Below are 23141 nucleotides of genomic sequence, written 5' to 3' on the forward strand. Positions count from 1 at the left end.
GTTAGAATGCTTAACATCTCTTGATCATTATCAATAATTTGGTTTTGGGAGACAAATCTTTTTCTTGTTGGTATTTTGTGCCATCATAAAAAATGTGGAGGGTTTGGTTTATTTGTGGAAACCTTGCTCTCTTGGGAGTTGTTTATCTCATTCCTTTGTCTTTGGGTTTAATTAGCTTCTTACAATGAGATAAGTCTTTGGAGTCAATCTTGTGTTGATTCGATTCTTTGATATAATTTGGACAACCATTGTTTCCTGTTTCATTTGGTGTTTTGTCCAAATTGTATCTTCCTTTGGTTCTTGAAAGTATTGTGCATGCATATTTAATATATGTATATCTTATGGCATGTGTTACTTTCTTTGATCCAATATATAGGGTAAACTCCATCAAATCCTAATTTGGCTAAGATGTGTGATACGTCCCAAACGTATCTATAATTTCTTATGTTCCATGCTACTTTTATGATGATACTCACATGTTTTATACACATTGTATGTCATTATTACGCATTTTCCGGCACTAACCTATTGACGAGATGCCGAAGAGCCAGTTGCTGTTTTCTGCTGTTTTTGGTTTCAGAAATCCTAGTAAGGAAATATTCTCGGAATTGGACGAAATCAACGCCCAGGGTCCTATTTTCACACGAAGCTTCCAGAAGACCGAAGAGGATAAGAAGTGGGGCCACGAGGCGGCCACACACTAAGGCGGCGCGGCCTGGGCCTTGGCCACGCCGGCCTATTGTGTGGGGCCCTCGTGTGGCCCCCTGACCTGCCCTTCCGCATACTTAAAGTCTCCGTCGCGAAACCCCCAGTACCGAGAGCCACGATACGGAAAACCTTCCAGAGACGCCGCCGCCGCCAATCCCATCTCGGGGGATTAAGGAGATCGCCTCCGGCACCCTGCCGGAGAGGGGAATCATCTCCCGGAGGACTCTTCATCGCCATGATCGCCTCCGGATTGATGTGTGAGTAGTTCACCCCTGGACCATGGGTCCATAGCAGTAGCTAGATGGTCGTCTTCTCCTAATTGTGCTATCATGCTCGATCTTGTGAGCTGCCTATCATGATCAAGATCGTTTCTTTGTAATCCTACATGTTGTGTTTGTTGGGATCCGATGGATATTGAATACTATGTCAAGTTGATTATCAATCTATCATATGTGTTGTTTATGTTCTTGCATGCTCTCCGTTGCTAGTAGAGGCTCTGGCCAAGTTGATACTTGTGACTCCAAGATGGAGTATTTATGCTCGATAGTGGGTTCATGCCTCCATTAAATCTGGGACAGTGACAGAAAGTTCTAAGGTTGTGGATGTGCTGTTGCCACTAGGGATAAAACATCGATGCTTTGTCTAAGGATATTTGTGTTGATTACATTACGCACCATACTTAATGCAATTGTCTATTGCTTGCAACTTAATACCGGAAGGGGTTCGGATGATAACCTGAAAGTGGACTTGTTAGGCATAGATGCATGCTGGATGGCGGTCTATGTACTTTGTCGTAATGCCCTGATTAAATCTAATAGTACTAATCATGATATATGTATGTGCATTGTTATGCCTTCTTTATTTGTCAATTGCCCAACTGTAATTTGTTCATCCAACATGCTATTTATCTTATGGGAGAGACACCGCTAGTGAACTGTGGACCCCGGTCTATTCTTTACATCTGAAATACAATCTACTGCAATACTTGTTCTTTACTGTTCTTTGCAAACAATCATCTTCCACACAATACGGTTAATCCTTTGTTCACAGCAAGCCGGTGAGATTGACAACCTCACTGTTACGTTGGGGCAAAGTACTTTGGTTGTGTTGTGCAGGTTCGACGTTGGCGCCGGAATCCCTGGTGTTGCGCCGCACTACATTTCGCCGCCATCAACCTTCAACGTGCTTCTTGGCTCCTCCTGGTTCGATAAACCTTGGTTTCTTTCTGAGGAAAAACTTGCTACTGTCTGCATCACACCTTCCTCTTGGGGTTCCCAACGGACGTGTGTTAATTGCATGCATCAAGCTCTTTTTCTGGCGCCGTTGCCGGGGAGATCAAGACACGTTGCAAGGGGAGTCTCCACTTCCAATCTCTTTACTTTGTTTTTGTCTTGCTTTATTTTATTTACTACTTTGTTTGCTGCACTAAAACAAAACACAAAAAAATTAGTTGCTAGTTTTACTTTATTTACTGTCTTGTTCTCCATATCAAAAACTCAAAAAAATTAGTTACTTGCATTTACTTTATCTTGTTTGCTTTATTTACAACTGCTAAAAAATGAATACTCCTGAAAATACTAAGTTGTGTGACTTCACAAACACTAATAATAATGATTTCCTATGCACACCTATTGCTCCACCTGCTACTACAGCAGAATTCTTTGAAATTAAACCTGCTTTACTGAATCTTGGCATGAGAGAGCAATTTTCTTGTGTTAGTTCTGATGATGCTGCTGCCCATCTTAATAATTTTGTTGAACTATGTGAAATGCAAAAGTATAAGGATGTAGATGGTGATATTATAAAACTTAAATTGTTTCCTTTCTCATTAAGAGGAAGAGCTAAAGATTGGTTGCTATCTTTGCCTAAGAATAGTATTGATTCATGGACTAAATGTAAAGATGCTTTTATTGGTAGATATTATCCTCCTGCTAAAATTATATCTTTGAGAAGTAGCATAATGAATTTCAAGCAATTGGATAATGAACATGTTGCTCAAGCATGGGAAAGAATGAAATCTTTGGTAAAGAATTGCCCAACCCATGGACTGACTACTTGGATGATCATCCAAACTTTCTATGCAGGACTGAATTTTTCTTCGCGGAACCTATTGGATTCAGCTGCTGGAGGTACCTTTATGTCCATCACCTTGGGGACGGCTACAAAGCTTCTTGATGATATGATGGTCAATTACTCTGAATGGCACACGGAAAGAGCTCCACAAGGTAAGAAGGTAAATTCTGTCGAAGAAACCTCCTCCTTGAGTGATAAGATTGATGTGATTATGTCTATGCTTGTGAATGGTAGATCTAATGTTGATCCAAATAATGTTCCTTTAGCTTCATTGGTTGCTCAAGAAGAAAATGTTGATGTGAACTTCATTAAAAGTAATAATTTCAACAACAATGCTTATAGGAATAATTTGGGTAACAACTATAGGCCATATCCTGCTAGTGGTAATGGTTATGGTAATTCTTATGGTAGATATGAGGAAAAGATGCTAGAAATTGAAAGGTCCACTAAGAGCTTTATGCAATCACAATGTGAGCAAAATCAATTGTTTACTAAAACTATGAATGAACAATCTACCTTGTTGAAACATATAGGAAATCAACTTGAAAACTTGAATATGGAGATTTCGGGTTTGCAAATTAAGATTTCAAATGCTGAAAACCGAATCTCATACATGTCTGCGTCACAATCCTCTTTAATTAATAAAATGGCTGCTAAACCTGAGGACATTGATAATAAGATTGCTACTACAGCAAATGCCATCCAAGTTAAGAATTAATGAGAATATAAGATTAATGGCTGAATTGCGTGCTAGGTGGGATAGAGAAGAAAATGAAAAACTAGCTAAAGAGAATAATGTAGCTAAAGTTTGGACTATTACCACCAGTAGTAATGTTAATGATTCACATGTTGCTACACCTTCTACTATCAATGGTAAAATAATTGGTGTTGGCAATGTTTCTACTCCTAGTGCAAAGCGTGCAAAATTACCTGAAATTGCTAAAACTGCTGAAACTGCTTGTGATAAAACTGCTGAAACTTTTTCCAACATTGGGGACAATGATCCCATTGCTGTGGCTCATAATGATTTAGATTTTGATGATTGTAACATCTCTGAAGTTATAAAGTTCTTACAAAAACTTGCTAGAAGTCCTAATGCTAGTGCTATAAATTTGGCCTTTACAAAACATATTACAAATGCTCTCATAAAAGCTAGAGAAGATAAACTAAAACTTGAAACTTCTATTCCTAGGAAGTTAGAAGATGGTTGGGAGCCCATCATTAAGATGAGGGTCAATGATTTTGATTGTAATGCTTTATGTGATCTTGGTGCAAGTATTTCTGTTATGCCTAAGAAAATCTATGATATGCTTGACTTGCCACCATTGAAAAATTGTTATTTGGATGTTAATCTTGCTGATAATGCTATGAAGAAACCTTTGGGGAGGATTGATAATGTTCGTATTATGGTTAACAATAACCTTGTCCCCGTTGATTTTGTTGTCTTGGATATTGAATGCAATGCATCTTGTCCCATTATATTGGGAAGACCTTTTCTTCGAACTATTGGTGCTACCATTGATATGAAGGAAGGTAATATTAAATATCAATTTCCTCTCAAGAAAGGTATGGAACACTTCCCTAGAAAGAGAATGAAGTTACCTTATAATTCTATTATTAGAACAAATTATGATGTCGATGCTTCATCTCTTGATAACACTTGATTCACACTTTCTGCGCCTAGCTGAAAGGCGTTAAAGAAAAGCGCTTATGGGAGACAACCCATGTTTTTACTACAGTACTTTGTTTTATATTTGAGTCTTGGAAGTTGTTACTACTGTAGCAACCTCTCCTTATCTTTATTTTATTATATTTTTGTGCCAAGTAAAGTCTTTGATAGTAAAGTCAATACTAGATTTGGATTACTGCGCAGGAACAGATTTCTTGCTGTCACGAATCTGGGCAGAATTCTCTGTAGGTAACTCAGAAAAATCTACCAATTTACGTGCGTGATCCTCAGATATGTACGAAACTTTCATTTAATTTGGGCATTTTCATCTGAGCAAGTCTGGTGCCATTTTAAAATTCGTCTTTACGGACTGTTCTGTTTTGACAGATTCTGCCTTTTATTTCGCATTGCCTGTTTTGATATGTTTGATGGATTTCTTTATTCCATTAACTTTCAGTAGCTTTGTGCAATATCCAGAAGTATTAAGAATGATTATGTCACCTCTGAATATATGAATTATGCACTGACCCTCTAATGAGTTTGTTTCGAGTTTGGTGTGGAGGAAGTTTTCAAGGGTCAAGAGAGGAGGATGATACAATATGATCAAGAAGAGTGAAAAGTCTAAGCTTGGGGATGCCCACGTGGTTCATCCCTGCATATTTTAAGAAGACCCAAGCATCTAAGCTTGGGGATGCCCAAGGTATCCCCTTCTTCATCGACAACATTATCAGGTTCCTCTAATGAAACTATATTTTTATTCAGACACATCTTATGTGCTTTGCTTGGAGCGTCTGTTTGCTTTAGTTTTTGTTTTGTTTGAATAAAGTCGGATCCCACAATCCTTTATATTGGAGATATTACGCTCCGCTGTTTCGTATGAACACATGTGTTCTTAGCCTTATCTTTAATGTTCATTGCGAAAGTTGAACTACCTCATTCATTGATATATGGTTGGAAACGGAAAATGCCGCATGTGGTAATTGGTATAATGTCTTGAATAATGTGATACTTGGCAATTGTTGTGCTCATATAGATCATGTTTAAGCTCTTGCATCATGTACCTTGTACCCATTAATGAATAACTACATAGAGCATGTTAAAATTTGGTTTGCATGATTGTTCTCTCTAAGTCTAGATATTTTCTGGTTGAGGTGTTTGAACAACAAGGAGACGATGTAAAGTCTTATAATAGTTACAATATGTTTATATGTGAGTCTTGCTGCACCGTTTTATACTTGAGTTTGCTTCAAACAACCTTGCTAGCCTAGCCTTGTATTGAGAGGAATTCTTCTCGTGCATCCAAATCCTTGAGCCAAAATCCATGCCATTTGTGTCCACCATACCTACCTACCACATGGTATTTATCCGCCATTCCAAAGTACATTACTTGAGTGCTACCTTTAAAATTCCATTCTTTACCTTTACAATATATAGCTCATGGGACAAAATAGCTTAAAAACTATCGTGGTGAAGAATATGTACTTATGTGTCTTATTTCTTAATAAGTTGCTTGTTGTGCGGTAACCATGTTTTCTGGGGACGCCATCAACTCTTTTACCTTTGTTGAATATCATGTGAGTTGCTATGCATGTTCGTCTTGTCTGAAGTAAGGGCGGTTTTCACAATCAAATGGTTTGAGTATGCATACTGTTAGAGAAGAACATTGGGCCGCTAACTAAAGCCATGATTCATGGTGGAAGTTTCAGTTTGGACATAAAACCTCAATCTCTTATGAGAATATTATCTGTTGTTGAATGCTTAAGCATTAAAAGAGGAGTCCATTATCTGTTGTCTATGTTGTCCCGGTATGGATGTCTAAGTTGAGAATAATCAAAAGCGAGAAATCCAATGCGAGCTTTCTCCTTAGACCTTTGTACATGCGGCATAGAGGTACCCCTTTGTGACACTTGTTTGAAACATATGTTATGCAATGATAATCCGTGTTAACCCAAGCTAATTAGGACAAGGTGCGAGCACTATTAGTATACTATGCATGAGGCTTGCAACTTATAAGATGTCTTATACATAACTCATATGCTTTATTACTACCGTTGACAAAATTGTTTCTTGTTTTCAAAATGAAAAGCTCTAGCACAAAAATAGTAATCCATGCTTCCCTCTGCGAAGGGCCTATCTTTTACTTTATTGTTGAGTTAGTTTACCTATTCTTTCTATCTTAGAAGCAAACACTTGTATAAACTGTGTGCATTGATTCTTACATGTTTACCTATTGCACTTGTTATATTACTTTGTGTTGACAATTATCCATGAGATATACATGTTGAAGTTGAAAGCAACCGCTGAAAATTATATCTTCCTTTGTGTTGTTTCAAAGCTTTCTACTAAGAACTTATTGCTTATGAGTTAACTGTTATGCAAGTCTTATTGATGCTTGTCTTGATAGTATTATTCATGAAAAGTCTTTGCTATATGATTCATTTGTTTACTCATTATCTTCATCATTGCTTCGAATCGCTGCATTCATCTCATGTGCTTTACAATAGTATTGATCAAGATTATGATAGCATGTCACTTCAGAAATTATCTTTGTTATCGTTTACCTACTCGAGGGCGAGTAGGAACTAAGCTTGGGGATGCTTGATACGTCCCAAACGTATCTATAATTTCTTATGTTCCATGCTACTTTTATGATGATACTCACATGTTTTATACACATTGTATGTCGTTATTACGCATTTTCCGGCACTAACCTATTGACGAGATGCCGAAGAGCCAGTTGCTGTTTTCTGCTGTTTTTGGTTTCAGAAATCCTAGTAAGGAAATATTCTCGGAATTGGACGAAATCAACGCCCAGGGTCCTATTTTCACACGAAGCTTCCAGAAGACCGAAGAGGATAAGAAGTCGGGCCACGAGGCGGCCACACACTAAGGCGGCTTGGCCTGGGCCTTGGCCGCGCCGGCCTGTTGTGTGGGGCCCTCGTGTGCCCCCCTGACCTGCCCTTCCGCCTACTTAAAGTCTCCGTCGCGAAACCCCCAGTACCGAGAGCCACGATACGGAAAACCTTCCAGAGACGCCGCCGCCGCCAATCCCATCTCGGGGGATTCAGGAGATCGCCTCCGGCACCCTGCCGGAGAGGGGAATCATCTCCCGGAGGACTCTTCATCGCCATGATCGCCTCCGGATTGATGTGTGAGTAGTTCACCCCTGGACCATGGGTCCATAGCAGTAGCTAGATGGTCGTCTTCTCCTAATTGTGCTATCATGCTCGATCTTGTGAGCTGCCTATCATGATCAAGATCGTTTCTTTGTAATCCTACATGTTGTGTTTGTTGGGATCCGATGGATATTGAATACTATGTCAAGTTGATTATCAATCTATCATATGTGTTGTTTATGTTCTTGCATGCTCTCCGTTGCTAGTAGAGGCTCTGGCCAAGTTGATACTTGTGACTCCAAGAGGGAGTATTTATGCTCGATAGTGGGTTTCATGCCTCCATTAAATCTGGGACAGTGACAGAAAGTTCTAAGGTTGTGGATGTGCTGTTGCCACTAGGGATAAAACATCGATGCTTTGTCTAAGGATATTTGTGTTGATTACATTACGCACCATACTTAATGCAATTGTCTGTTGCTTGCAACTTAATACCGGAAGGGGTTCGGATGATAACCTGAAAGTGGACTTTTTAGGCATAGATGCATGCTGGATGGCGGTCTATGTACTTTGTCGTAATGCCCTGATTAAATCTCATAGTACTCATCATGATATATGTATGTGCATTGTTATGCCTTCTTTATTTGTCAATTGCCCAACTGTAATTTGTTCACCCAACATGCTATTTATCTTATGGGAGAGACACCGCTAGTGAACTGTGGACCTCGGTCTATTCTTTACATCTGAAATACAATCTACTGCAATACTTGTTCTTTACTGTTCTTTGCAAACAATCATCTTCCACACAATACGGTTAATCCTTTGTTCACAGCAAGCCGGTGAGATTGACAACCTCACTGTTACGTTGGGGAAAAGTACTTTGGTTGTGTTGTGCAGGTTCCACGTTGGCGCCGGAATCCCTAGTGTTGCGCCGCACTACATTTCGCCGCCATCAACCTTCAACGTGCTTCTTGGCTCCTCCTGGTTCGATAAACCTTGGTTTCTTTCTGAGGGAAAACTTGCTACTGTCTGCATCACACCTTCCTCTTGGGGTTCCCAACGGACGTGTGTTAATTGCACGCATCAATGTGCATGAAAGTCAATTTCATATCTATATGCACATAGTTTTGTGGATTTTGTCCTATATGTTATAGTGTATCTAACTACTTTGGACCCAACTACTTTGGAAATCATTTTGTACTTAATTTTGTTTTAGGTACAAGGAGATACATTGGATGCTTGTCTCACACTTAGGAAGATGTGGTGGCTCAATGGTAATTTGAGGCAAGCTAGGGTGATCAACGAACTCATATCTACTACATCCACACCAATTCTATCTCGGTAACAAGTATCTTCTCATGCATATTTTTCTAGCATCCAACCGTGTGGTTGCATCTTGGCATGAACTCTTGATTTGCAAATATTATGCTTCTTGCAAACATTTTAATGAACCTCTTCATTGCAAATGTGATTAAATTGAGATGAGCACATATGTTGGGAAGTATATAAAATCATGCTCATGATTCATCCATCCCAACTAGGTCTATCTAGCAATTTTATTGCATATCAATTCCTCAAGCCTCTCACATGTGCAATATCGATGAAAGTGCAAATTGAGTTATTTCTTTTGTTATCCTTGTTTGTGATACTTGTTGTCTTTCTCAATGCATCGCAACTATCTTCTATCCCTTGTTGATATTTGTGATGTATTTTATGTATTTATGTTTGAAGTTAATGATTGTACAATAAGATAAAATTGAGCCTTTGGCCATGCTTTTAAGCAAAAATTCTTATTGGTATATTGCATGACTTCATTTTGGATACCATGCTATATTTCTTGTGTATCTATTTTATGTGTGCATGTTTCTTTGTGGATAAACATCTTAGTGATTTTGCCCACTTAGAGAAACTTATACGCATAAGAGATGATACATCTCCATTTGATATGTTATTTTTTTGTTGTGTGTTGATTGGTCATGCTAAGCAATATAATTCATTGAAGACTATGATGATGCTTTTTTCTCATCCTTGTAATAGTCTTATAATATGCTTTGTAATTCCTTTCACATATCCTCTTGGTTGAGCCTTTTATTATGGTGCTTCTTACTTGTTGCTCAACCATTTGTTTGTTGCAAGTGTTAAGCTTAATTTTCTATCTATGATCTATTGCAAATGTTTGTGTTTTAAATGGTAATGATGGAGTGAGGATTCCATGTTATGCATATTGCATTTAAATGCAACATTTTAATTTATGCATGTACCTTGGGGAGCTTCCTCATTTTATTTAAAGCACTATTTTGTGGTGATCATTAGAGTTTAGTTCACTTGGTATCTTTTGTTTTGAATGATATTATGAGATTGATGATTCCATGTTTGTGCACTTTATACTCCAATGCAAATTGTCTAGTTTTGTGCACAAACCTTGGGGAGCTTACTCAGATTATTTAGAGCAATCTTCTTGATCTTATCATAATATCTATCTTTAGTTTGGTATCTTCTTTGTGGTTCATTTGGTTGTTTGCTTCATTTGTTGAAGTTTCTTGACCTTGGTATCTTTTTGCAATCTTTTATCCTCTCTATAGTGTGATTTCTTCCGAATATTTGTCATTGGATACGTGCATTTGATTCCACTCAAATTATGAGAAATGCACACGGTATGGAGGAACACTCACTATTGACCTTCTAAACTTTTCACCCATTTCAGCTATTGTGCCAATGGGGGAGAAGTTTGGAGGGCTTAAGGGAATTTGGCTATGTCTTTGCTTTGTGCTTAAGCATATGCCTTTCTTGCATTGCATCTTGTTGCTTTGCATAGTTGAATATTTAGAGGAAACTTCACTAGGCTTTGAATGCCAATGTATGCAATGAAATTAAAGTTCCTTCACACATGCATATATTATGGGGGAATTTGCTCTATGTATTCAACTTGTTTGTTACTTAAATTCCTTATATAAACCCTCTCAAAGAGATAGTCATCAATTACCAAAATGGGGGAGATGGAAAGTGCATGGAGCCCCATGTGTGGTTTTGGTAATTAATGACAATCCCTATGGACTAATGTTTGCATTGAGTTATATTTGTAGGAGTTGTCCATATGCAATGCTTGAACCATATGTTGGCTTCAAGATTGCAATAAGAAGAAATTGATGAAGAATATCAAGTGTCAAGTATGTCTTCAAGATGAAGATGAAGTGACCCCTCAAAGTTAATTTCAAGACATCAACATGATGAAGAATGAAGAAAATGATGCGCAAGTTCAAGATGATCCAACTCGAAAAGATTATATGCTTGAAGCTTGTTATCCATATGGTGATCATGGATATGTGAAGATGCACCGAAGAAGAAGCTCTCCCATTGTGGAGTATGGGGGAGCAATTTGCAAGACTTCATCAAGGAAGCACAATCAAGAAAGGCGTTCCATCTTGTTGCGGCCGTTATCATCGAGCTCAGGTGTAATGCGCAAGATTAAGGTTTGCTCTTGATAGGGTTTCCTTCTCACCGATCTCATGGTGTAGTTTGAGACCGGTTTATTAGTTGACGTACTATCAAGAAGGCTCTCGAGTGAGTAACTCGATCGTATCCTTCGGAGAGCTCAAAACTTTGCATCCTTGCATCATATTTTTTGGTTGTTATTTGGATCTTATCCATGTGATGTTTTAGAGCTTGTGCTTATTCTCATGACAAGCTCTAGTTCATCAAGAATGGTTTTTGCATGGGTAACTTGTTGCATTTTCGAGGTTGGAGTTTTTATCGATTTGGCATTTATAGAAAGGTAAAACCTTTACTTATTTGTTTATATCCTCACCTACTGGAATATGATGTTTCTATGCATATTGTTGTAGAGCTCTTTGTTGTGACTTAAACGAGCCCAAGATCATCGAATTCGGAGTCCGGATGCAAAAGTAATTGAAGTTTTTGTATCGGTCAGTTTTGCTGTTTTCCCAGGGGCGGCACTGCCGCTGAAAAGGGCAGCACTGCCGCCCGGAGCGGAGCTACCGCCAATTTTAGAGGTAGTGCCACCCCAAGGTCGCACATAGTCATTTTCTAGGTTCACAGGGGTGGCAGTGCCACCAATTGCAGCGGCAGTGCCGCCCGAGACGCGTATCTGACCATAACGGTCATATTTCTGGGGACCTATTTAAGGGGGTCTTCTTCCCCAAAGTGCCCCATCTCTCTTAGCTCGATTTTCCCCACATTGTTGACCCTCTTGAGCTTGCTATCTTCCTCTCCCTCCAGTGATTCTTGCATCCATTTGAGAGAAAGATAGAGGAGACCTCGATCTACACTTCTACCAATCAAAATCCCCTCTTTGTGAGGGAATCCATCTAGATCTTGATATTGGAGTTCTTTGTGAATTTCCTTCGTTCTTCCTCTCTTCTTCCCCAACAAGCTTTTGTAGCTTTGGTGGAAGTTGGGAGTGAAGGATTTCCCATTGCATTTGGTGCATCGGTTTGAGCTTTCTACGAAGATTCGTGGAAGTGAAAGTGAGGAGATTTTACTCTTGGATTCTTGGAACCCTAGACGGATTCTAGACCTTTGTGGTGATGTGTTGGGAGCCTCCAATTAAGTTGTTGATGTGTGCCCCAACCTTTGTGTAAGACCTGGTTTCCGCCTCGAAGGAAATCCCTTAGTGGAACCGTGACCTAGGCCTTTGTGGCGAGGGTCACCGGAGAATAAGGTGAGGCGTCTTCGTGACGCTCGGTGTGTGGTGTGACTCCCGCATCTTGGGGTGAGGCCTCTGTGGTGTTGGTGTGCATCGAGAAACCACACCTCAAGGTGAGGCCATTTGTGGCGTTCGGGAGAGCTAAGCCACCTGTCAACACCCGGATTTTTAAGTCCAGATGCCTATTATGCCATACATCGCAATCCCAGGAATATTGTTTTTGCGAGACATAATAGATTGATATCACAGAACATCAATCATTACAAACCATAATTGTCTTACAATAAAGGATCACATGATCCAGTCTTAATACAACATAGTGGATCTAGAGATCCTATTACAAAACACATAGCGAAAGCGAAGTAGCGGTTGCGGTCCATCTGTTCCACAGGCAACTGTTAACGTCAGGAGTAGTCCTAATTATCATAGACGTCTTGTTGTCCCTCTTCTTGGTACTGGTTCTCCTCTTCATAGTCTGGCCATTTGAATAGCCAGGGACAAAGCCATGAGTACTTTAAAGTACTCGCAAACTAATACTAATGTAAGAACTATCAACTAGGGTAAGGGGGTGCTAAGCTCTAGGTTCATTTGCATAAGCCAGTTTTATTTCATAAGCACTTTAGTAATAAAAGACTCTTCATTTGCCTAACTTACTCAAGTGGGAACATTAGTGTCATTCCCACAACTCTATTGTGATTCAAGTCATTCACCTTTCAAGTCACAAGTCATCCGTCACATGTAACATTTTTGAAAAGTTCTGATGACGGAACATTATGGCCTTTCCAACCGTCCATAACCGTGGACACGGCTATTCGAATAAGTTTACACTCTGCAGAGGTTGTACACTTGTGCCACAACTTTTGATTACATCCGCCAGGGATAACCCTGAATAATCGTAACTCAGTACGCGGATCATCAACCATAACCTTTCACTTACATACCCTAGTATAGGCACCTCTCCCCATGAGCTTGGCCTCCCAGTGAAGACAAACCGTCAGCCTGGGAACTGCACAGGGCCGGACACTCACCTCATTTCACGTCATTTCACTTTTAACGGAGGCATCCTCGGCATAACCCCTATGACGCTTGTTTAGAGGAAACCCATACTAAGATGCATAAACTTCCAGTTAAGCCCTACCCATAATCAGGTATTGTGGGGGTACTAAATAATTGGAATGGTATCGCATCCGAACCCAACTATCAGTTTTTATCAAATTCATCATGTTATTCAGGTCACATTCACCTTCAAAATCTTTCAAAGTCATTTTCATTTCACATGTTCCCATCTAGAGTAGTCAATTTTATTTGTTTAGCACTAGCAACTAGTCATGAGGGGTGCTAACTAGCTTGTATTACTTTAGGCTAGATTTGATGCTCTTGTGCTACTCTATACCTAGACCAAGTGAATCATGAGTCAAAAAGTAAACTTTGATAATCAAAAACTTGTAAGGTAAAAACTTGGGATGGGATCATTGAGTATAAAGTAGTAGATAAGGGTGCCTTGCTCTATTAGAGCTTTGCACTTGCAAGAATATTAGCTTGCCTTGGTTGGTGTACTGATCAAAGTGGTCTTCTTCTTCCTGGAAGTAGACCTCCTCCTCCTCCTGGTATTCCTCGGTACTAGTGTCTAAAAACGGGTACGAGGTACACAATCACCAAACAAATCTTAAGGGCTAGACTAAGCACACAAATGGTTCACACAAGCTATTCTAGCATCACCACATTATTAACATGTTGGTTGACTTTGTTTTCTTTTTAAGAAAAAAAATTTCCTCTCATTACAATATTGATTAGGGTTTCTATTTAATTCTTTGGAGAAATAATTTCCTCTCATTGAATCTTGTTAAGATTTAATTTCCTCCATAATAAGGTATGAATATAAGTTGACCAAGGTCAACACTTCATACTCATTATTTGGGAACAATGATTTAAATGAGGTAATATGCCTCATACAATTTAATACTACCTTATTAACAATTTAAACTCACCAAATAATATCATATGAGATAATATAGACCAAGGTCCCTGCCTCATGTTTAATTATTTGGGACAATGATTTAAATGAGAGAAATACCTCTCATATGATTTAATAAATAGTTTTGAACAATTTAGATGGACTATAAATAGCCATATAGCCATTATTTATTCTAGTCCCTGATCATATGAAACAACCATGTCATATTTTTAGATATTTAGATAGACAATATGAAATGTGATTTTTGAGAGTTGGAATCGACTCAAAATCATTTATGGTTAATTTTTGATAAATGTTTGAAGTTTGAAAAGGCCCTGCCTTGTTATTTTTACTAAATTACTTCTACAATGAATCTAGGGTTGGAACCAGCGTAGTTGTTTAGATAATTTCCTAAGCTTTCCAAATATATATAATTTATTAAATTTGGCCCAATAGATTTATTTCTATTTAATTTTGAACATGGCATCACTGAGCAATTTGAATAAATCGAAATATTTGAATTTGAATCCATGGGCTTGATGACCCACAAGTATAGGGGGTGTATCGTAGTACTTTTGATAAATAAGAGTGTCAAACCCAACGAGGAGCAGAAGGTGTTGACAAGCAGTTTCGATGAAGGATTCACTGTAAATGCTCACAGACAAGTATTCAGGGGGTTTTGATATAACAGGCAAATAAAGTACGAGTAAGTAAAATGCGAGAGAAATAATTGCAGCGAGTGGCCCAATCCTTTTTAGCACAAAGGACAAGCCGGTTTGTTTACTTATAATGACCAAACGTTCTTGAGGACACACGGGAATTTTAGTCTAGTGCTTTCGCTTCATATAGCTGATTAATCTTCATTGTTTTGATAAGTGTTGTGTGGGTGAACCTATGCTAATGCACCACCCTTCCTAGGACTAATACATACTTGTGATTATACCCCTTGCAAGCATCCGCAAATACAAGAAAGTAATTAAGATAAATCTAACCACAGCCTTAAACTCTGAGATCCTGCTATCCCTCCTGCATCAATATACCAACGGGGGTTTAGGTTTCTGTCACTCCGGCAACCCCGCAATTAGCAACCGAATACAAGATGCACTCCCCTAGGCCCATAAATGGTGAAGTATCATGTAGTCGACGTTCACATGACACCACTAGAAGAATAACACCACAACTTAAATATCATAACATTGAATGCTAACCAACATAATTCACTACTAACATTTAGACTTCACCCATGTCCTCAAGAACTAAACGAACTACTCACGAGACATCATATGGAACATGATCAGAGGTGATATGATGGTGAATAACAATCTGAACATAAACCTTGGTTCAATGGTTTCACTCAATAGCATCAATAACAAGTAGAAATCAACACCGGGAGAGTTTCCCCTATCAAACAATCAATATCAAACCCTAATTGTTACAGCGGTAACGAGGTGCAGCGGTGGAGATGGCGGTGATGATGATGAAGATGATGGTGATGATGATGGAGATGATGTCCAGCTCGATGACGATGACGATGGCGTCGATTTCCCCCTCCGGGAGGGAATTTCCCCGGCGGATTTCAGCCTGCCGGAGAGCTCTTTTCTCTCTGGTGTTTTCCGCCCCGCAGAGGCGGCTGTGACTCTTCCCGACTATCCTCTGGAGCTTAGGTTTTCGGGATGAAGAAGTACGCGAAGGAGAGGAGGCCAGAGGGGGTCGTGGGCCCCCTCCCCACATGGCGGCGCGGCCAGGGCAGGGCCCGCGCCGGCCTATGAGGGGGACCCATGGCGGCCCTCCTCGGCTCCTCCTTTTGGCTACCTCCGTCTTCTGGAAAAATAGGATTTTCAGTATAATTCCCGTCAATTGCTGATCTTCCGAAATATTGCATTCTGACGGTGCTTTTCCAGCAGAATCCTGACTCCGGTGCGCGATCCTCCAGTAATCATGAAATATGCAAAATAGATGAAATAACATAAGTATCATCTCCAAATATGAAATATATCGATGAATAATAGCAAATTATGATATAAAATAGTGATGCAAAATGGACGTATCAACTCCCCCCAAGCTTAGACTTCGCTTGTCCCCAAGCGAAATTGAACTCGGTAAACAGGACCACATGTTTATGGTGTGAAGAGTGGATAAATAAAATATGGACAAGAAGCATCACATTCATTCACACAAGACATTCTAGTGAACAACTTCCTCATATAATTCAACTTGAAACAAGTAGAAGGTAATCACAAATAAAGGTGCATAGGAAATCATAATTGGTGATGGCAAACTTTGTTCTTGGTCAGAGAACAGTTAACAGATTATACTTATCTATTGAGCAGCGCTCTCATATTAAGGCTTATAATAAACTTGCATACTCAATCATAGTAATCTCCTCATGATCACTGATAACTTTCAAAGCTATGTTCATTCAGATAAAACTTGTACTTAAACAAGGAAGAATAAAAGGCATGATTAAGTAGATCACAATATAGATGGTTGGATCACAACAACTCAATTGCTTGCTTAAGATAGAGGGAAATAGGTTTACTGACTCGACATGAAAATAAAAGATAGGCCCTTCGCAGAGGGAAGCAGGGATTAAATCATGTGCTAGACCTTTTCAAATTTTTAAATCATATAAAGAGCATAAAAGTAAAGTTTTGAGAGGTGTTTGTTGTTGTCAACGAATGGCAGCGGGTACTCTAACCCCCTTGCCAAACAGACTTCCAAAGAGCGGCTCCCATGAAGGACATTATCTCTACCAGCAAGGCAGATCATCCCTCTTCTCTTTTGTTTACACATGTACTTTAGTTTATTTAAGGATGACACTCCTCCCAACCTTTGCTTTCTCAAGCCATGGCTAACCGAACCCTCGGGTGCCTTCCAACATTTAACATACCATGGAGGAGTGTCCATTGCAAAATTAAGTTGCTTACTGATGAATCAGAGCAAAACATGTGAAGAGGATTATTAATGAGGGTTAATTAATTGGGACTGGGAACCCCGTTGCCAGCTCTTTTTGCAAAATTATAGGATAAGTGGATGAAGCCACTAGTCCATTAGTGAAAGCTGCCCAACAAGACTGAAAGATAAAACACCACATACTTCCTCACGAGTGATACGTCCATTTTGCATCACTATTTTATATCATAATTTGCTGTTATTCATTGATATATTTCATATTTGGAGATGATACTTTTGTTATTTCATCTATTTTGCATGTTTCATGATTATTGGAGGACCGCGCACCGGAGTCAGGATTCTGCTGGAAAAAGCACCGTCAGAATGCAATATTTCGTAAGATCGACAGTTGACGGAAATTATATAAAAAATCCTATTTTTCCAGAAGACGAAGGGAGCCAGAAGGGGGAGCCGAGGTGGGCCCACCTCATAGGCTAGCGCGGCCCAAGGCCTGGCCGCGCCGCCCTGTGAGGAGGGGGCCCACAACCCCCTCTTGCCTCCTTTTCTTTGCGTATGTCTTCGTCCCGAAAACCTAAGCCCCGGAGGATAGTCGCGAAGAGTCACAGCCACCTCTGCGGGGCGGAAAACACCAGAGAGAAAAGAGCTCTCCGGCGGGCAGGAATCCGCCGGGGAAATTCCCTCCCGGAGGGGGAAATCGACGCCATCGTCACCGTCATCGAGCTGGACATCATCTCCATCACCATCATCATCATCTCCATCATCATCACCGCCATCTCCACCGCTGCACCTCGTCACCGCTGTAACGATTTGGGTTGGATCTTGATTGTTTGATAGGGGAAACTCTCCCGGTGTTGATTTCTACTTGTTATTGATGCTATTGAGTGAAACCATTGAACCAAGGTTTATGTTCAGATTGTTATTCATCATCATATCACCTATGATCATGCTCCATATGATGTCTCGTGAGTAGTTCGTTTAGTTCTTGAGGACATGGGTGAAGTCTAAATGTTAGTAGTGAATTATGGTTGAGTAATATTCAATGTTATGATATTTAAGTTGTGGTGTTATTCTTCTAGTGGTGTCATGTGAACGTCGACTACATGATACTTCACCATTTATGGGCCTAGGGGAGTGCATCTTGTATTCGGTTGCTAATTGCGGGGTTGCCGGAGTGACATAAACCTAAACCCCCGTTGGTATATCGATGCAGGAGGGATAGCAGGATCTCAGAGTTTAAGGTTGTGGTTAGATTTATCTTAATTACTTTCTTGTAGTTGTGGATGCTTGCAAGGGGTATAATCACAAGTATGTATTAGTCCTAGGAAGGGCGGTGCATTAGCATAGGTTCACCCACACAACACTTATCAAAACAATGAAGATTAATCAGCTATATGAAGCGAAAGCACTAGACTAAAATTCCTTTACTGTACGTGCTGTTTTTATTTCTGCCTGCTGCTATAATTCATTATGGAGAGGTCTTCTCTTGAATTCCTCTTTGGGAAATCTACTACTACTGCAAAGGTAGTGGATGAGGCGCCAGGTGAGAACGAGGTTCCATACAAAATACCTATGAAAATTATTGAACGTGTTGTGGATAACCGCTATGAAGGGGATGGAACTGTCCATCCTGGTGATCATTTACTGTTTTTACATGAATTATGCGGGTTATTCAAATGTGCAGGTATTGCTATGGATGAAGTTAGGATGAAACTATTCTCTATATCGCTGTCTGGTAAAGCAGCGCACTAGTATAAATTGCTGAAGAATAGGGATTCTCTTAATTGGGAGGACATTGTGCCTTTATTTTATTCCAAATTCTATCCTCCAAGTGAAATTCACAGAGATCGGAACCGCATATATAATTTCTGGCCTCATGATGGAGAGAGTATTGCCCAAGCATGGGGGAGATTGAAGTCTTTAATGCTCAAATGCCCCATTCATGAGCTTCCTGGTAATGTTATTATTGATAATTTCTATGCAAGACTATCTTTTCAAGACAAGACCTTGCTGGATACTTCTTGTTCTGGATCATTTACACGCAACAAAGAAGAGTCTAAAAGGGACCTTCTTAATCGGATTCAGGAGAATACTGAAGGATGGGAGAACGACAAAGATAGAGAGTCAGGTATAAATTATGATTATAAATGCATTGAAGCTTTTATGGATACTGATAAATTTCGTAATATGAGTGCTACTTATGGTCTTGATTCTCAAGTTGTTGCAAATCTTTATAGAGCTTTTGCCTCTCATTATGAATTGCCTAAGAAGAATTTTGATAAGTATCATGAACCATATAAAGATAAAATTGACTCATCTATAAACAAATGTGTTGTAATTGAAACTGTTGATCATGTTATTCCTGAAGCTTATATTGAAAAAACTCCTTTCCCTGCTAAAATGAAGGAGTACTCTGTTATATCTAGTGCGGTTAATAAAAGTGCAAAGAAACCTATAGAACCTGAAGAACAAATTAAAGTTGAACCTGCTATTGCAATAGTTAAAGATCTTGTGACTGAAAATGTGGAAGATGGTCATATTATTTTCTGTGAAGATGCTTCTAATATTGTTTCGCATCCTAATAAGTCTAGAAAAACTAGTGTTCCTATGCTATCTGTTAGAATTGGTGATCATTGTTATTATGGTTTATGTGATATTGGTGCAAGTATTAGTGCTATTCCTTATGAGCTTTATACGGAGATCATGCATGAAATTGGTTCTTGTGAACTTGAAGATATTGATGTGGTTATTCGGCTAGCTAATAGAGAAACTATCTCTCCTATTGGTATTGTTCGAGATGTGGAAGTTCTATGTGGTAAGATTAAATATCCTGCTGACTTTTTGGTACTTGGTTCTGCTGCTAGTAAGTATTGTCCTATTATTTTTGGTAGACCTTTCCTAAATACTTGTGGAGCTGTTATAGATTGCAAGAAGGAAAAAAATGTTACTAAATTTGCTGGTGAATCTTATGAGTTTAATTTCTCTAAATTTGCCAAAACTCCATATAAAGATGATTTGCCTAATAATGATTTTAGAGTTGAACAGTGTGCGTCTATTGCTCTTGCTCCTAATAATCCATTGCAGCAACATTTGGAGAATAGTGAGAGTGAAGTCTTTAGGGAAGAAAGAAATGAGCTTGATGAAATTTTCCTTCGTCAACCTATTCTTAAGCATGATTTACCGGTAGAAGATCTAGGTACAACACTGCCACCAAAAGAAGATCCTGTTTTTGATTTAAAACCATTGCCTGATAATCTTAAGTATGCTCATATTGATGATAAGAAAATATATCCTGTTATTATTAGTTCTAAGCTTTCAGATATTGAGGAAGAAAGGTTATTGGAAATATTGAAGAAACACCGAGGAGCTATTGGCTATACTCTTGATGACTTGAAGGGGATTTCTCCCTCTATTTGCCAACATGCTATCAATATGGAAGATGATGCAAAGCATGTTGTTGAACATCAACGTCGTCTAATTCCGAAGATGAAGGATGTGGTAAGGAATGAGGTATTAAAACTTCTTGAAGCTGGTATTATATATCCTATTGCTGATAGTAGATGGGTTAGTCCTGTGCATTGTGTTCCTAAGAAAGGAGGAATGACGGTTGTGCCTAATGATAATGATGAGCTCATCCCTCTAAGAGTAGTTCTAGGGTATAGAATGTGCATTGATTATCGAAAAGTTAATAAAGTTACTAAGAAAGATCATTACCCTTTACCCTTTATTGATCAAATGTTAGAGAGGTTGTCTAAGAATACTCATTTTTGCTTTCTTGATGGTTATTCTGGGTTTTCACAAATTGCTGTTAAAACTAAAGATCAAGAGAAAACCACCTTCACTTGTCCCTATGGAACCTATGCTTATAGGCGTATGCCTTTTGGTCTATGTAATGCTCCTGCCACTTTTCAAAGATGCATGTCTGCTATTTTTCATGGCTTTTGTGAGAGTATTTGATGTCTACGCCCCCTCCTTTTCCTGTAGACAGTGTTGGGCCTCCAAGAGCAGAGGTTTGTAGAACAGCAGCAAGTTTTCCCTTAAGTGGATCACCCAAGGTTTATCGAACTCAGGGAGGAAGAGGTCAAAGATATCCCTCTCATGCAACCCTGCAACCACAAAGCAAGAAGTATCTTGTGTCCCCAACACACCTAATAGGTGCACTAGTTCGGCGAAGAGATAGTGAAATACAGGTGGTATGAATATATATGAGCAGTGGCAACGGCACCAGAAAAGTGCTTTGCCCAGGACAGTAAACAAGCAGTAGTAACGCAGTAGTAGTAACGCAGTAAAACAGTAAACAAGCAGCAATAGCAGTATTTAGGGACAAGGCCTAGGGATTAGACTTTCACTAGTGGACACTCTCAACATTGATCACATAACAGAATAGATAAATGCATACTCTACACTCTTATTGGATGATGAACACATTGCGTAGGATTACACGAACCCTCAATGCCGGAGTTAACAAGCTCCACAATTCAATGTTCATATTTAAATAACCTTAGAGTGCATGAAAGATCAATTCGACTAAACCAAGTACTAACATAGTATGCACACTGTCACCTTCACACTATGTAGGAGGAATAGATCACATCAATACCATCATAACAATAGTTAACTTCATAATCTACAAGAGATCATAATCATAGCATAAACCAAGTACTAACACGGATGCACACACTGTCACCATTACACCGTGCAGGAGGAATAAAACTACTTTAATAACATTGCTAGAGTAGCACATAGATAAATTGTGATACAAAACACATTGCAATCATAAAGAGATATAAATAAGCACTTCACTATGCTCTTCATAACAGTGAATAAGTATTCTGTGAAATATAGCCTAAGAGACCGACACGGTGCACACACTATCACCTTTACACACGTGGGACAAGGAGTCTCCGGAGATCACATAAGTAAAATTCACTTGACTAGCATAATAACATCTAGATTACAAGCATCATCATATGAATCTCAATCATGTAAGGCAGCTCATGAGATTATTGTATTGAAGTACGTAGGAGAGAGATGAACCACATAGCTACCGGTACAGCCTCGAGCCTCGATGGAGAACTACTCCCTCCTCATGGGAGCAGTAGCGGTGATGAAGATGGCGGTGGAGATGGCAGCGGTGTCGATGGAGAAGCCTTCCGGGGGCACTTCCCCGTCCCGGCGGCGTGCCGGAACAGAGACTCCTGTCCCCCAGATCTTGGCTTCGCGATGGCGGCGGCTCTGGAAGGTTTCTGTGGATTTCGTTGAACGTGATAGGGTTTTCGCGACGGAGGCTTTAAATAGGCGGAAGGGCAGCCTCGGAGGGGGCCTGGGGCCACCACACCATAGGGCGGCGCGGCCCCCCCTCTGGCCGCGCCAGGGTGTAGTGTGGGCCCCCCAGGGCTTCCCTCTGGCGGCTCTCGGGTGTTCTGGATGCTTCCGGGCAAAATAGGAACCTGGGCGTTGATTTCGTCCGATTCCGAGAATATTTCGTTACTAGGATTTCTGAAACCAAAAACAGCAGAAAACAGGAACTGGCACTTCGGCATCTTGTTAATAGGTTAGTTCCAGAAAATGCATAAATATGACATATAATGTGTATAAAACATGTAGGTAACATCAATAATGTGGCATGGAACATAAGAAATTATCGATACGTCGGAGACGTATCAGCATCCCCAAGCTTAGTTCTGCTCGTCCCGAGCAGGTAAAACGATAACAAAGATAATTTCTGGAGTGACATGCCATCATAAACTTGATCATACTATTGTAAACACATGTAATGAATGCAGCGATCAAAACAATGTATATGACATGAGTAAACAAGTGAATCATATAGCAAAGACTTTTCATGAATAGTACTTCAAGACAAGCATCAATAAGTCTTGCATAAGAGTTAACTCATAAAGCAATAATTCAAAGTAAAGGCATTGAAGCAACACAAAGGAAGATTAAGTTTCAGCGGTTGCTTTCAACTTGTAACATGTATATCTCATGGATATTGTCAACATAGAGTAATATAACAAGTGCAATATGCAAGTATGTAGGAATCAATGC

Source organism: Lolium perenne, chromosome 5 (genome assembly GCF_019359855.2).
Source record: "Lolium perenne isolate Kyuss_39 chromosome 5, Kyuss_2.0, whole genome shotgun sequence".
Lineage (NCBI taxonomy): Eukaryota > Viridiplantae > Streptophyta > Magnoliopsida > Poales > Poaceae > Lolium > Lolium perenne.